Here is a 12,052-nt window from a genome sequence, read left to right as displayed (position 1 = left end):
GCGCTTGCACGGGGGCGACCGAGTGCTTAAAGACGGCGCCTCGGATATCTGTTCTGTTCTCGAACCTGGCAAGGTACTTTGTGTTTTGTGTATATGCAGGAGACGGCGTTCAGCTTCTCAGAAGATGTGGGCCTTTTGTTTGTAGCTGAAAATGAGAATTTAAAATCCACCGTTGCCTTCTTTCTCACCAATTATCCTGTAAGATCTCTCGCTCCTTTAGAGGTTGAGATTCGGCGAACGCGGGTTAGTTTACGGGGCTTTTTGAGCAGAAGGGAGCTCCCCAGGGAGAGAAGGAAGGCAGTGGTGGGAAGATTGGATATTATGTAAATCATCCAGTCAGTAAAGAGCGAGCCAGGAGAGGGAGAGTGTGTGCGGCGCAGCACGGCTAAGGGTCAGGGACCGTTTGAAGAGCCACAAACACTCAAAATCTCAAATGTGGGCAGGTATGCACCTTTTGAGTGTCTTTCTTGGAATGACAGGAAAGGAAGTAGGAGAGTCAGGCAGAGAGGTAGATGCACGGTCCTCTCCCATGGCCTGGCCTGGCCGAAGAGGAAAAGAGTCAAAGGATCAGAACAAACTGGCCCAGCCTGAGCCGGGCTGACTAAGTGAGCCCTCCCGCCTGCCGCCTCGGGCACCTCTTTACAGCAGCTCGGAGAGCGGTGCCTTTGTTTCAGAAATCTGCCACCGAGCCCACAAATACATAAGGAGGCGTAAGCAATAACAGGGTCCTGTAAATTTTTATGAATTGAATTTTTAAATTGATAATTTAAGCTCCCTCCGCACAATACAGAATGCTTCTTAAAGTACAAATACTTATTAAAATACAAAGTACTCCTTAAAATACAAAATACTTCTTAAAGGCAGCAGGATGTATTATTTGTAGGTATGAGGACCCGGCTTTATTATTTTTTATCCTAGTTTGCATGTTTTCCTTCTCTCGTCTTCTAAATTGCTGGCACCAGCAGTAATAAATACTGATAAAATCAAAATTGATTTTTAGCAGTGGACAGTTTATGCCTGGAGAGACGGCTTATACCTATATAACACAGAAGTGGGAAAAATGAGGAACCGCCAGTGATCCGTGAAAACCTAAACGCTTTCGAACAAATCCCAGGAACAGAACTGCTATCCACTGATATCAGTGCCGTCTTGCAGGCTCCGCTGGGTCAGATACAACCGAAGGCAGTGAGAGCTCAGAGCTAAATAGCCTTTCAAATTAATTTGAAAACAAACTGTGTGTGTGTGTGTGTGTGTGTGTGTGTGTAGCATATGTATCATATGTAAGTAGCTTAACATTTTTCAAATGGTGCCTCTATTTTTTGCACACACAAATCTTTATATTTGCAAACTCAGAAATCCATGCCAAAACACAATACCGTTTGTCATTTTCAGTCCCTCCTCTAAACTGGACCATTCACAAGTTTCTGGTTACGGTTTGTGGAATTCTTGGTTTGAAAGGCAAAAACCGGGAGTGAGCTGGGGCCCAGGCGTCCTCGTCCCCTTGAGCGTGGATCTGCCGGTCCCCCCCACCCTGGGAGCCTGCCTCAGGTGACGCGGCCGCTGCGCCCTCTGCTGGCGGTGGCCGCTCCCTGAGGGCATCTGGCGGGCTCTGGGGTCCAGGGCGGCCTCCCCTGTCCCTGTCCGTGATCCGTCTGGCTAGAGGAGGAGCAGAACGAGGTCCAGCTCCGGAGTTACGAAGTGACCACTGCGAGATGTCCTCCCGCAGTTAAGCGCGGGCTCCCCTGCCCTTGGTGCGAGCACTGGCGGGAGGTCACCGGGACGGGACCCGTCCTGAGAAAGTCCCCTGACGCATAGAGGGGTGGCTCCGGTTCCCATGCACAGATGTGCTAGGGCCTGTGGTCACCACAGGTGCCACACGTCGAGAAGGGCCCCCTCGGGGTGTCCGTGGCCCGACTGGCTTTGTGGACGGCTCGTTTCCTTTTTTAACCTTCCTCCGGTGGAGCTGCGTTGACAGGAACCTCTCGGGGGAAGTAGCTGCTGTTCCAGTGCTGCCTAGGCCTTGTGCAGAGCCCTTCCAGAACGTTCCAGAACGTTCGCTCAAACAGCTGCGACGGGAGGGCGGGGCTGCAGGGATGAGGGCTTTGTTTCGAAAGGGAGGAAATGAAGTCTCCAAGAGGCTACGCGGAGCAGCTTCTCAGAGCCTCTCATCAGGAACGAAGTCAGTCTCAGGGAGCCCACGGGGAGGCCGGCATGGCCACGGCGGGGTCCAGCCCGCGGTCCCACCCAGACGGGCCGTGTGGAGGCTCTGCTGAGTGAGCTCGTGGGCTCGGGCGCTCCCACCGCTTGTGCCCTCACGTGTCTGTCTGCCCACCTCACGCAGTTGCCCTGAAGATCCAGTGGACAGAATCCGGACACTGATTGAGATGCTTTTTTATTTTTCTTTTTGAAACCAAACACGCTCAGACAGGGAGGGACAGATGTGCTTTCCATTTTCTCGTTGCCTGAAGAGCTCTGCCTGATGCTCGTGAGGGGTGAATTGGGGGGAAGGAGATGCCCAGTCCGTCTCAGCGAGCGGGGCACGAGGCTGCTCTCTGCGGGGCTTGGCATAGCTCGTAAATCCAGTGTGAAGCGAGGGCGGTCCATTGAGGTTGGCGTCACAGCAGTGGCCTGCGGGATTTCAGAACTGCCAAGCTTCTGGGTGCGGACCTCTCCCCGAGTTAGTGCTGCCTTTCTCTGGGAGAGCTTGGGAGGAAGCAAGTCCCAGGGCCCAGAGGCGGGTTCGGGAGGCCGTGAAAAACGGGCCTCCAGCAAGACTTCCAACCCTCTCACTCCAGCAGCTGAGTCCCGTCTGCCACATGCACAGTCCACAGGCTCAACCACCCTAGAATGTCCTTTGGGATGCACGAGAGCCCCCCCCCACCGACTCCCTGCAGGGGGATCCAGACCTCCCTCTGCGGGGTGTTAGCGACGTCATCTATGCCACCGAAAAGGTTTCGTCTTACTACTTTTCATTACAGGGGTATTTTGGAAAATGTAGAAGACATGAACACACACGAATGGTTGTGTATAATAGTTGCAAGTGAAACCCGCAGAGGTGGATGAGAGGTTGTCTCGGGTAAGATAATTACTTGAGATTTTTTTCCTAATGGAATTAATTCATTAGAAAATATCTGCATTGATTCGGTAGAAGAGGAGGAAAAGCTAGCAACCAGAGCATAGCTCTTACCCGACTTCCGTGGATCTTCGCAGTCGCGATACCTTGGAATGTTGCCACAATATGGATTGCTTTGATTAAAAGATGCCAGTTGCATAAAACAGGACCATGGGGTAATAGTTTTCTGCCGCTAGATAAATGCTAATGTTCATTTTTAAACCAGGAAACATTGATCCTGTGACAACGCCCTATTAGAATTACTTCGTTAGACCACAGGGTTGATGTCTATTTAATCATTCGGCTAACGGACGTGGGTGCAGGACCACCGTGCGCCCACTGCGTCCCGCTGGGCCCCGGAGTGGCCATGTCCCTCCTGCCCAGCGCCGCGGCTGGCCCCAGTGGATCCCATCTACTTCTTGTTTCCCTTCAGTCCATGCCAAATAGGGTAGACATATCTGATGATAGCTTACCACCATTTCCTTAAGGCTTAGTGCTCGCAAGGATGCATAGCTTTTTGTGACTTAAAACACTAATAAACTAGCATGCTTGCTTCTCATGTCAACTCAATGGCTTTCCGTGTGACGCGAAGAGGTCTGGTTGTTTCCGTGAACTGGACGCCTGCATTCCCGTCTTTCTTTTGTACTTACGAAGTCAACTACATTCAGCGGTGACCTTCCACTGCGGCATTCTTTTAAAACGAGGCTTTTCCCTTGACTCTTGTAGTTGGATTCAGAGGTCAGAATTTATTGTCTGTAATCCTGAGACCATGTGTGCAAGAACCGCTTGCCTTCAACGTTCACGCGTTTAGCAAACCTTTATTGGTTTACCTTTGGTATGTTAGATACTGGAGGAGACGCTGAGGAATTAATCCACAGGAGTGATCTGTTTTTGTGCGTTTCATGCGTAAGCACCCTCAGTAAAGTGCTCCAAGCTTACATGTAGAGAGCCGACTGCAAAGTACATTTGGTTCTCATGGCTGCTGCTTACTTTTTAAAGAATTTATAAACTGCTGCCGTTTGGAACTTCTCTAAGAAACTTAGAATGATCTATTTAAATGTCCCCTTTACCACCTCTCTCCTATGTGAGTAAAGAAGTCATTTCAATGGCGCACGCTGTCCCCCTCTGCTTTACAGCTTTCTCCCTGTGTCGGGGAAAAAAAAAATCTCTGCAGTTTATAGCGTGTGTTTTCATTCTGACTTCAGTGTACATTAACATTTTGGGGGATCACGTCTTTTAAGAGCTGTCTTACAATGCTATTGTTTCCATAATTTTTCTTTTCTGTATTTTGAGTTGTATTTCCTGTTTTGACTGAGAATTCATTTAAAAAGTTGGTGCAGGAAAGGACTCTACCATCATCCATTCTGGTTATCTGATATGTAATAAATTCATGGTTTTATGGCTGACTTTACATTTCCCGGAGGGAAGGAGATGTATTTCTGCAGTGTCCAGATCGAAAGAGCTGTTCAGAGCGTGTTCTCACATGTTCTGCTGTGTCGGCCTGATGAAGCCCGCCCTGCGAAGGCGTAAACTTTTGTACTAGCTGTCTCCGCATTCTGGTCAATAAATTCTGTGCTCTGAATATGTTTAAAGGATGCTTCGGTGTAAAATTATTTCGAAGGGATGGCTTAAGAGCGTTTGGATATGCTTTAGAGAAAACACCAGAGCCCATCACCTTGCTCTGCCACTGAGTCTTAGGAACATAAAATCGGTTTAAAATGAAAAGTCTTAGATCTCTCGTGTGACGGAAACAGACCTAAGGGAACTTCCTCATTTTACTGGTGAGGAAACTTTTGCCCAGTGTGGGAGCCAGGCACGCATTCTTCTCCTTCCTGCCTGTTGGGGGTGGGTGGGGAGGATTCGTCATTGACTGACAGAGCCCTGGCTGGTGGATGTTGCTAGCAAGTATGCAAGGTGGGGCAGCCTCTGGCTTTAAGCGGTGGTGGGCAGCTCTCCATCATACGGTGTTCTCTGGGTGAAACGTGAGTGACAACATTTCCATTTCTTTTGAAGAAGCGACACGCAAACGTTAAGACTTAACACCAGTCCAAAAGACAGCATGAAGATCCACCGGCTCCCCTGCCCCCGCCACCAGCCCACACACCCACTGCTCTTCTCCAGAAACTCCTGAATGTCCCATTTCCCATTTGCCTCTTTCCGGAGATCCTCTCTGCACATGTGTCTGAGCACACACCAGCCCGTGTCTCCTTACACACAGAGGGCAGCACACGGAGCCTGCCCTGTCATGACTGTTTTTTGACTTTGTCACATGTTGGAGATCATTTCCTGTCCACACACATTTTCTTGATGGCTCTGTCGTTTTTCTCTGTGATGTGCCCATAATTGACTGAACCAGCCCTCCACAGAGGTGCACGTCCCCTGTTGCTAGTCTTGGCTGCTACAACACAGCTACAGCGGGACCCCTGCCCACGAGCGGGAATAATGGGGCACAGTTCTTGGGGTGCCTGCATTTAAAATTTGGTCCCGTGACTTCCCCACCGGGTTTCGCGGAGGACATGCCAGCTTCTGTTCCAGCACCGTCTGCCCGTCCCCCGCCCACTGCTAGCACGTTGCCATGTCAGATTTTTGCCTTTCTTTGCTCATCAGGAAAGGGCACATGGTTTCTTGGCTTCAGTCCCCATTTCTTTGCATGAGGTTGAGCCGCTTGTTCGTGTAAAGGTTGTTTGAACACACATGTGATGATCAGGAATGAAGGACGTTCAAAGGAAGGGGAGTCTTAACCACGGAAAGGGCCAGGGGTGAAACAGCAGAAATGCAATTGTAAAGGGGTACATTTACGAATGTGGAAATAGGAATGTACAGTATTCTGGTCCTGGGAAGAGCACTTGCCGCAGAGGATATAGAAATGGATTGGGCGGGGGGCGGGGGCGATAAATAACACTTTATTGCCAACTGATCAGGCTCTCGTTCCTGACCTCTGCTAGCGACGTCCTGATGGCGTTAGTCTAATGAGCCTGTCGTCTTGCTGCCCAGGGGTCCTTATCACAGAGGCCATAAGTGAGGCACATTTCAGTGTTCCAGACCCCAGGGGGTTCTGGAAGAGGGACTAGAGATGGTGGTCATCCTTAAAGCTGTGAAATAGAGGTGTTTTCTGCTCAGCAGTCACAGGAGCTGTTCTGGCATTATCTGTCGTGAGCATCTCATTATTAGTGCATCAGGAAGACCGACACCGTCTGGGAAGTTGCCAGGGTCCTGTGATGGGGCGGGGGAGATGCGCCCTGCCAGAAACAGATCCCCCCACCACCGAATCTGCACTTAGAGTGGAGGCTTTCCCTTGTCCAAGTAGAACTTCTCTTTGTTTTCTTAGCAATGCTTGACCACTAAAATCACTTGAAAGAAAAAAAGAGTAAAAATGTAGAGAAACACATAAGTGCTACAGACTTTTCGAAGAACGGACCTTTATGCTACTTCAACAACGTTACGAGAATGTGTACGGCAGGCAGGAGGCTTTTGAAAGTCAAGCCAAGACCCATTCTTCTATCTCAACCCCAGCCTTGCAGTCACAGTGCCCGACCTCAGTGCGGCTCCAAAGCACAGGAAGTGTTTCCCGTTCGTAATGGTAAAACCACCCAAAGGTATCTCTCCACTCGCTGAGAGCTCACGGCTGGTGCTTTGGGCATTTTCTCCCTTGTTTCCTTCAGTCTCAGACTCTGAGGACGAGTCTGATTTGTACAAACTCAGCTGCTCCCTCTCCCCCACCCTGGGATGCCTGCTCCACCAGCCCTATCCCTCAAAGCATTTTGACGCCTCTCTTGCCATAGTCTGTCCATACTGGATTGAAAGCAATTTGAAGGGAAGTTCTAGGTTTTGTTGTTGGATTTGGTTTTGCATTTTTTAAAAAGTTTTTTATTTAAAGTCCAGCTAGCCAACATGCAGTGTTACGTTAGCGTCCGCTGTTAATACGGAGACTCAGCACTCCCATTCATCGCCCGGCACTCATCACAAGTGTGTGCCTTCATCCCCATGCCCCCGCCCCCTGCCCCTTGAGAACCGCCTTTGTGTTCTCTGTAGTTAAGAATCTGTTTCTTGGTTTTTCCTCTCTCTTTTTTACCCCTGTTGTTCATTGTTTCTTAAGTTCCACATATGAGTGACATGATACGGTATTCGTCTACCCCTGAAATATGTTGTTGAGCACAATATTCTCTAGCTCCATCTTTGTCGCTGCAAGTGGCAAGATTTCACACTTTTTTTGTGGCTGAGTAACGTTCCCGCATATGCATACACCACATTTTCTTTATCCGCTCCTCTGTTGGTGGACGCTTGGGCTACATTCACAATTTGACTATTGTAAGTAGTGCTGCTGTAGGCATCGGGGTGCACGTGTCCCTCTGGATTCATATTTTGGTGTTCTTTGGGTAAATACTGAGTATTGCAGTTGCTGGGTCCTAGGGCAGCTCTATTTAACTTCCTGAGGCACCTCCGTGCTGTTTTCCACAGTCGCTGCACCAGTGTGCATTCCCACCCACTGCGCATGAGGGTTCCTTTTTCTCCACGTCCTCGCCAACACGTCTTGTTTCTTGGGTATTGTTGAGTTTAGCTGTTCTGACAGGTGTGAGGCGGCATCTCGTTGTGTTTTGACTTGCGTTTTCCTGGTGTTGAGTGATGCGGAGCCATCTTTTCATGTGTGATGTGTTTTGCGGCATTTTTCATTTTACCTTCTACCAAAGCATTTCATGTGCATCATACAAAATGCCAGATAGTTCTAACAGGCTCATAGTGAAAACCAGCAGACCCTCCTGGCCCTGTGCTTCCATTTCCGGGAGGAAGCCATGTTAGCGCTTTCTGTCTTCTCGTATTAACATCTATATTTCTCAGTTGTGTGCTTATATTACCTTTTCTTTCACTTCTAGATCTTATCTGTTGATTTCCTTCTAAGGAAGGTAAGGAAGTGGCTCCAGCAACCTTTCTCTCCACCCTTGTCTGAAACACAGTGTCCTTCCCCCTCCCCCTCATAGTGTTATGTCATGATTTTTGGCTATGTCAGTATCCTTTTGCTTGATGGAGACTTAAATATTGTTCACAGCAAGGTATTGTCTGTTCTGTGATTTTATTTCCCTTTTATACTTAATCCTGCACCTCTCCACTGCTTACTTTTTATATATCTTTCATTAATTCAGCCCCAGACTCTGACAGACGTGTAAGAGCATTCACACATTTGGTATACTATGATTCTTATGTATTTTCTCAGGAAGGTCCCTCCTAGAGAGCACCCTGTTCTCTTGCTACTCTGTGGACTGACTGGCCTCCAGAGCTGCTGCCTGACTTTTATCCCAGGAAGTCCCTTTCTTCACCATCATCTGGGGAATTCCCTGTGTTCTCTTCTGGGTGGATCTCCTGTTTCCTGGATCTCTAGCGTCTTCATTCTTGTTTTACCTCCTGGTTGTGGTGGAATACATCCTCAGGCTGGTTTCTGAGAAAGGAGCATGTGGGAGATAACTTTTCTGAGAAGGTTACATATCTGAACATGTTCCATTCAGCCCTTTCACTAAACTGATAGTTGTACTGGGTATAAAAATCAGGGTCGGAAATCATGTTCAGGATCCCGAGAATGTTTGCTGATTGCCAGCTTCCAGTGTTGGCCTTAAGAAGGTTAATGCCATTAACTCCTGATGCTTTTTTTAAAAAATTTCTAGAGAAATTCAGCTTTAATTTCCAACTTTCTCTTGCTTTGTCTGTCATCATATTCATAATTTTCAAGAATTCTTTCCTTTCTAAATACTAGTATTTGTTTTTTAACAACCTGCTTTTGCTAGATAGTTTATATTCTTTTCACTGAGGATATTCTAGTTCCTTCTTTTTTTTTTTTTTGTTCTTGTTCTGTAAATAGGAGGGACTGAAAAATGTTGATGGTCCTTAAAAGGTTAGCATTGTTTTCACCCAGGGTAGTATAGGTCTTTTTGTTGTTCTGTCCTCTGCATTATCTGCTTCTAACTGGTTACTTTGAGTGTTTTTTAAGTTCATTTATTTATTTTTCAGTAATCTCTACACCCAGTATGGGGCTCTTACTAGTCTCTTTGGGTTGGGTTTTCATCTCTAGCATTTTGGAGGCTTTCCTTAAATGCCTGGTAACCCTTGAATGTCCTTTAATGTATTTATGAGTGAGGCCCTGAAGAGCTATGTTTGTGTAGGTGGGATTTGCTGGGTTTTGGGTCTCTGTGCAAGTGAAGGGGCTGGGGACCGCTCAGGTGCCTCCTCGGGGGAACTTCCAGCTGTCAGTATCTGCAGTTAGTTCAGTATGGGCTCGTTTCTTGGGAATCTTCCTGTCTCCTGCCTGGCAACAGAAGCCTGGCCATTATTTCTCAAGGAGAAGGAGGCTGTGCAACCCAGCCATTTAATGGGTAGAATTTTCTTTGATATCTCTATTTTTAGTGTGACACCTTGCTCTGGATAGTCTCCCAAGTCCAGACATCTGTTTGCCCTTCTGGTTTCATACAGGGGTTGGGAAGAGGATCTGGGGATAAAACTCCTTTGTAGACTTTTGGATAGTCCTGTTTTCAGCCCCAGTGCTTTCCTACCCCCAGACTTCCTTGGACCACTGCTTCCTAAGACTTTGGGGGCATGAGTGGACTTGCTTCTGACCCCTGCCCCGAAACTGGCCAGGCAGCATCTTTGTCCCTGCTCTCTGTCACCTCTCAGCTTGTTGCCCATCAGCCCTCCAGACTCTGGAAGTTTGCTACCATCTCTTCTTGACTCTTCTCCTTTCCTGTGTATCCGTGTGACCTTGTGCCTCTATTCCTTTCCTAGAATTTACTGGGGGCTTCAGAAAGAAGTAGATGTGAAAGTGTGTGCTCCCCCTGGCCTCTGCCGGGTACTCAGTACCTATGTGGAATTCTTAATAAACTGACTGTTGATGTTAACAGCGGTAATGACCAAGAAAAATAAGTTTTCTGTTAATTATTTTTCTCCTGCGGTATTGAAAAAATACCAAGTGTAGGAGTGAGAATAGCAGATTATTAATTAATAACCCTTAGGAAGTAAACACGGCATCGCTGGGAGAAGACCCATCCTCACAGAGAGTTTTGTTTCAAGCCATTCCTCTTATAACACGACATTGCTGCTTCGTGAATCTCCTGCCAGGCGTGGACCTTCCAGGTGTTCGAGTTCATTTTCCTGATGAGGAAACTGCAGCCAGCCACTCCGTAGCTAAGGATGTAAAGTCTTAGGTGCCTGCACAAGGCTGAGGGTCTCCCTGTCTCCATGACCTTTATACATGTGAAACCTGAGGGGGGCTGTCAGGATCCTGCCGATGTCAGGCTGTGTGGCCCCCTATTCTGGGACAGCAGCTGGCCCCAGTACCCTTCCTAGGAAGAGCCTGGGTAGGAGAAAACAGATTTGCTCAAGTTCACAGCTCTGGGCTCTGCTCTGCCAATCTTATAATAATAATAATAATAATAATAATAATCAGTGTCAAAAATTCCAAGCCAGATTTAGACAGAGTATGTGGCTGTCCTCTGGCTGCTTGAGTTCATAGCCTCCAGTCAGCCTTCAGAGGGTTTACTCCCTGAGCCCGTGTTTACTGAGCTCCCGCTATGTGTCAGGTGCTGTCCACATGCTGGGGGCGTGGTGGGCGACAAGATGGACAAGGGCGAGCCGTCAAGGGACACCTAGAGGAGAGAGGCCGACGATGAGGAAGTGAAGCACAGGGTTCTTCATGCTGACTGGTGAGACTAAGGTGCTGAAGCATTCCAGGCAGCGGGGGGTTGAAGAGAAGGCCCTGACGGGTGGGGGCCCAGGTTAGCCCTCGGTCCTCACACCCGGCTAGTGGGGTTTGTGTGAGGGGGATCGGCTTCCAGGTGCTCAGGCCAAGCTCACCCCCATGGAGCGGAAACGGCCCCCAAGCCCTCCTGGGGCCCCACTGATGGCCCTGATGCGCCTCCTTGCTCCTCTGCATCAGGAGCTGCCGCTCCCCCCACCGCCCCAGTCCTCTCCAGCCTCCCTAACGCCTGAGTCACCAAGGCCCCATGAGAGCAGCCTGAGTGCGGCAGAGCCCGCGTCACTGCAAGCTGCTCTTTCTCAGGCCGGGAGCACCATGGGGAGATTAAACACATTCGCTTAGAAAAAGCAAAGAAATAGCTTCTTTTGATAACCAGCATCTGTTAGTTAATGGGCCTCCGAGAGCTGTATACAATTTAAACTTTTTATTAAAAAAAAAAAAAGAAAGCCTCATTTACTCTCCTGGGAGCTTGCTCTATGAAATTATAAACTGCACGGGTTTTTTTTTTCCCCTTCCCTTTTAAACGTGACTGAACACGGAATGGAGAACATTAATTTTGTTTTTGTTTTGTTTTGAACTAGAAGTATGGGTTTTACTTTCCCCTCTGTTGATTAAAGCTATCTTGGGTTTTATGCGGAGGGTTCTCCAAGGAGCCAAGAAAAGGGCCAGAAGGCTGGTGTCTGCGGCTTCTCCCCCAAATCCCTCGGCCCCCTGGGTCCTCAGATGACGCCTTCTGGTTTCAGCCCAAGGGGAAAGGGATTGTTGTCCTTTCTCTAGCCGTGATTCTTTCTGTCGGCGTCCACTGCTCCAGAACCAAGAGGCCCTGGGAGGGAGGGCACCTTGGTCCTGTCAGGAAGACTTGAATTTGAAATGACTCATGCTTTGCCCCATGAAGCAGCTCTGACTTCCTTTCACCAAATGCAGTCAAGGAGTCCTACCCCTATGTAGGGAACTGGAACCCTGGAAGGACACCCCAGGACAGATGTGCAGCCCTTAGGGTCTGGGGCCCGGCTGCTGGCGACCTTGGGCAAAGCCCATTCTCCTCTGTGAGCCTTTAGCATCCCCAAGAGCAGAGATACACCCTTCACCTTCTGGGGTGCCCCACCCACCCGCCCTGCTGCGCCTGGAGGGGTACTATGCCAGCCATGTGCCTGTGTCCTCGTCGTGGGTCTTGGTGTGAGGATTAACTGGGACCGTAAACATTT

This window comes from Neovison vison, chromosome 8 (assembly GCF_020171115.1).
Source record: "Neovison vison isolate M4711 chromosome 8, ASM_NN_V1, whole genome shotgun sequence".
NCBI lineage: Eukaryota > Metazoa > Chordata > Mammalia > Carnivora > Mustelidae > Neogale > Neogale vison.
This window is presented reverse-complemented; position numbering follows the sequence as displayed.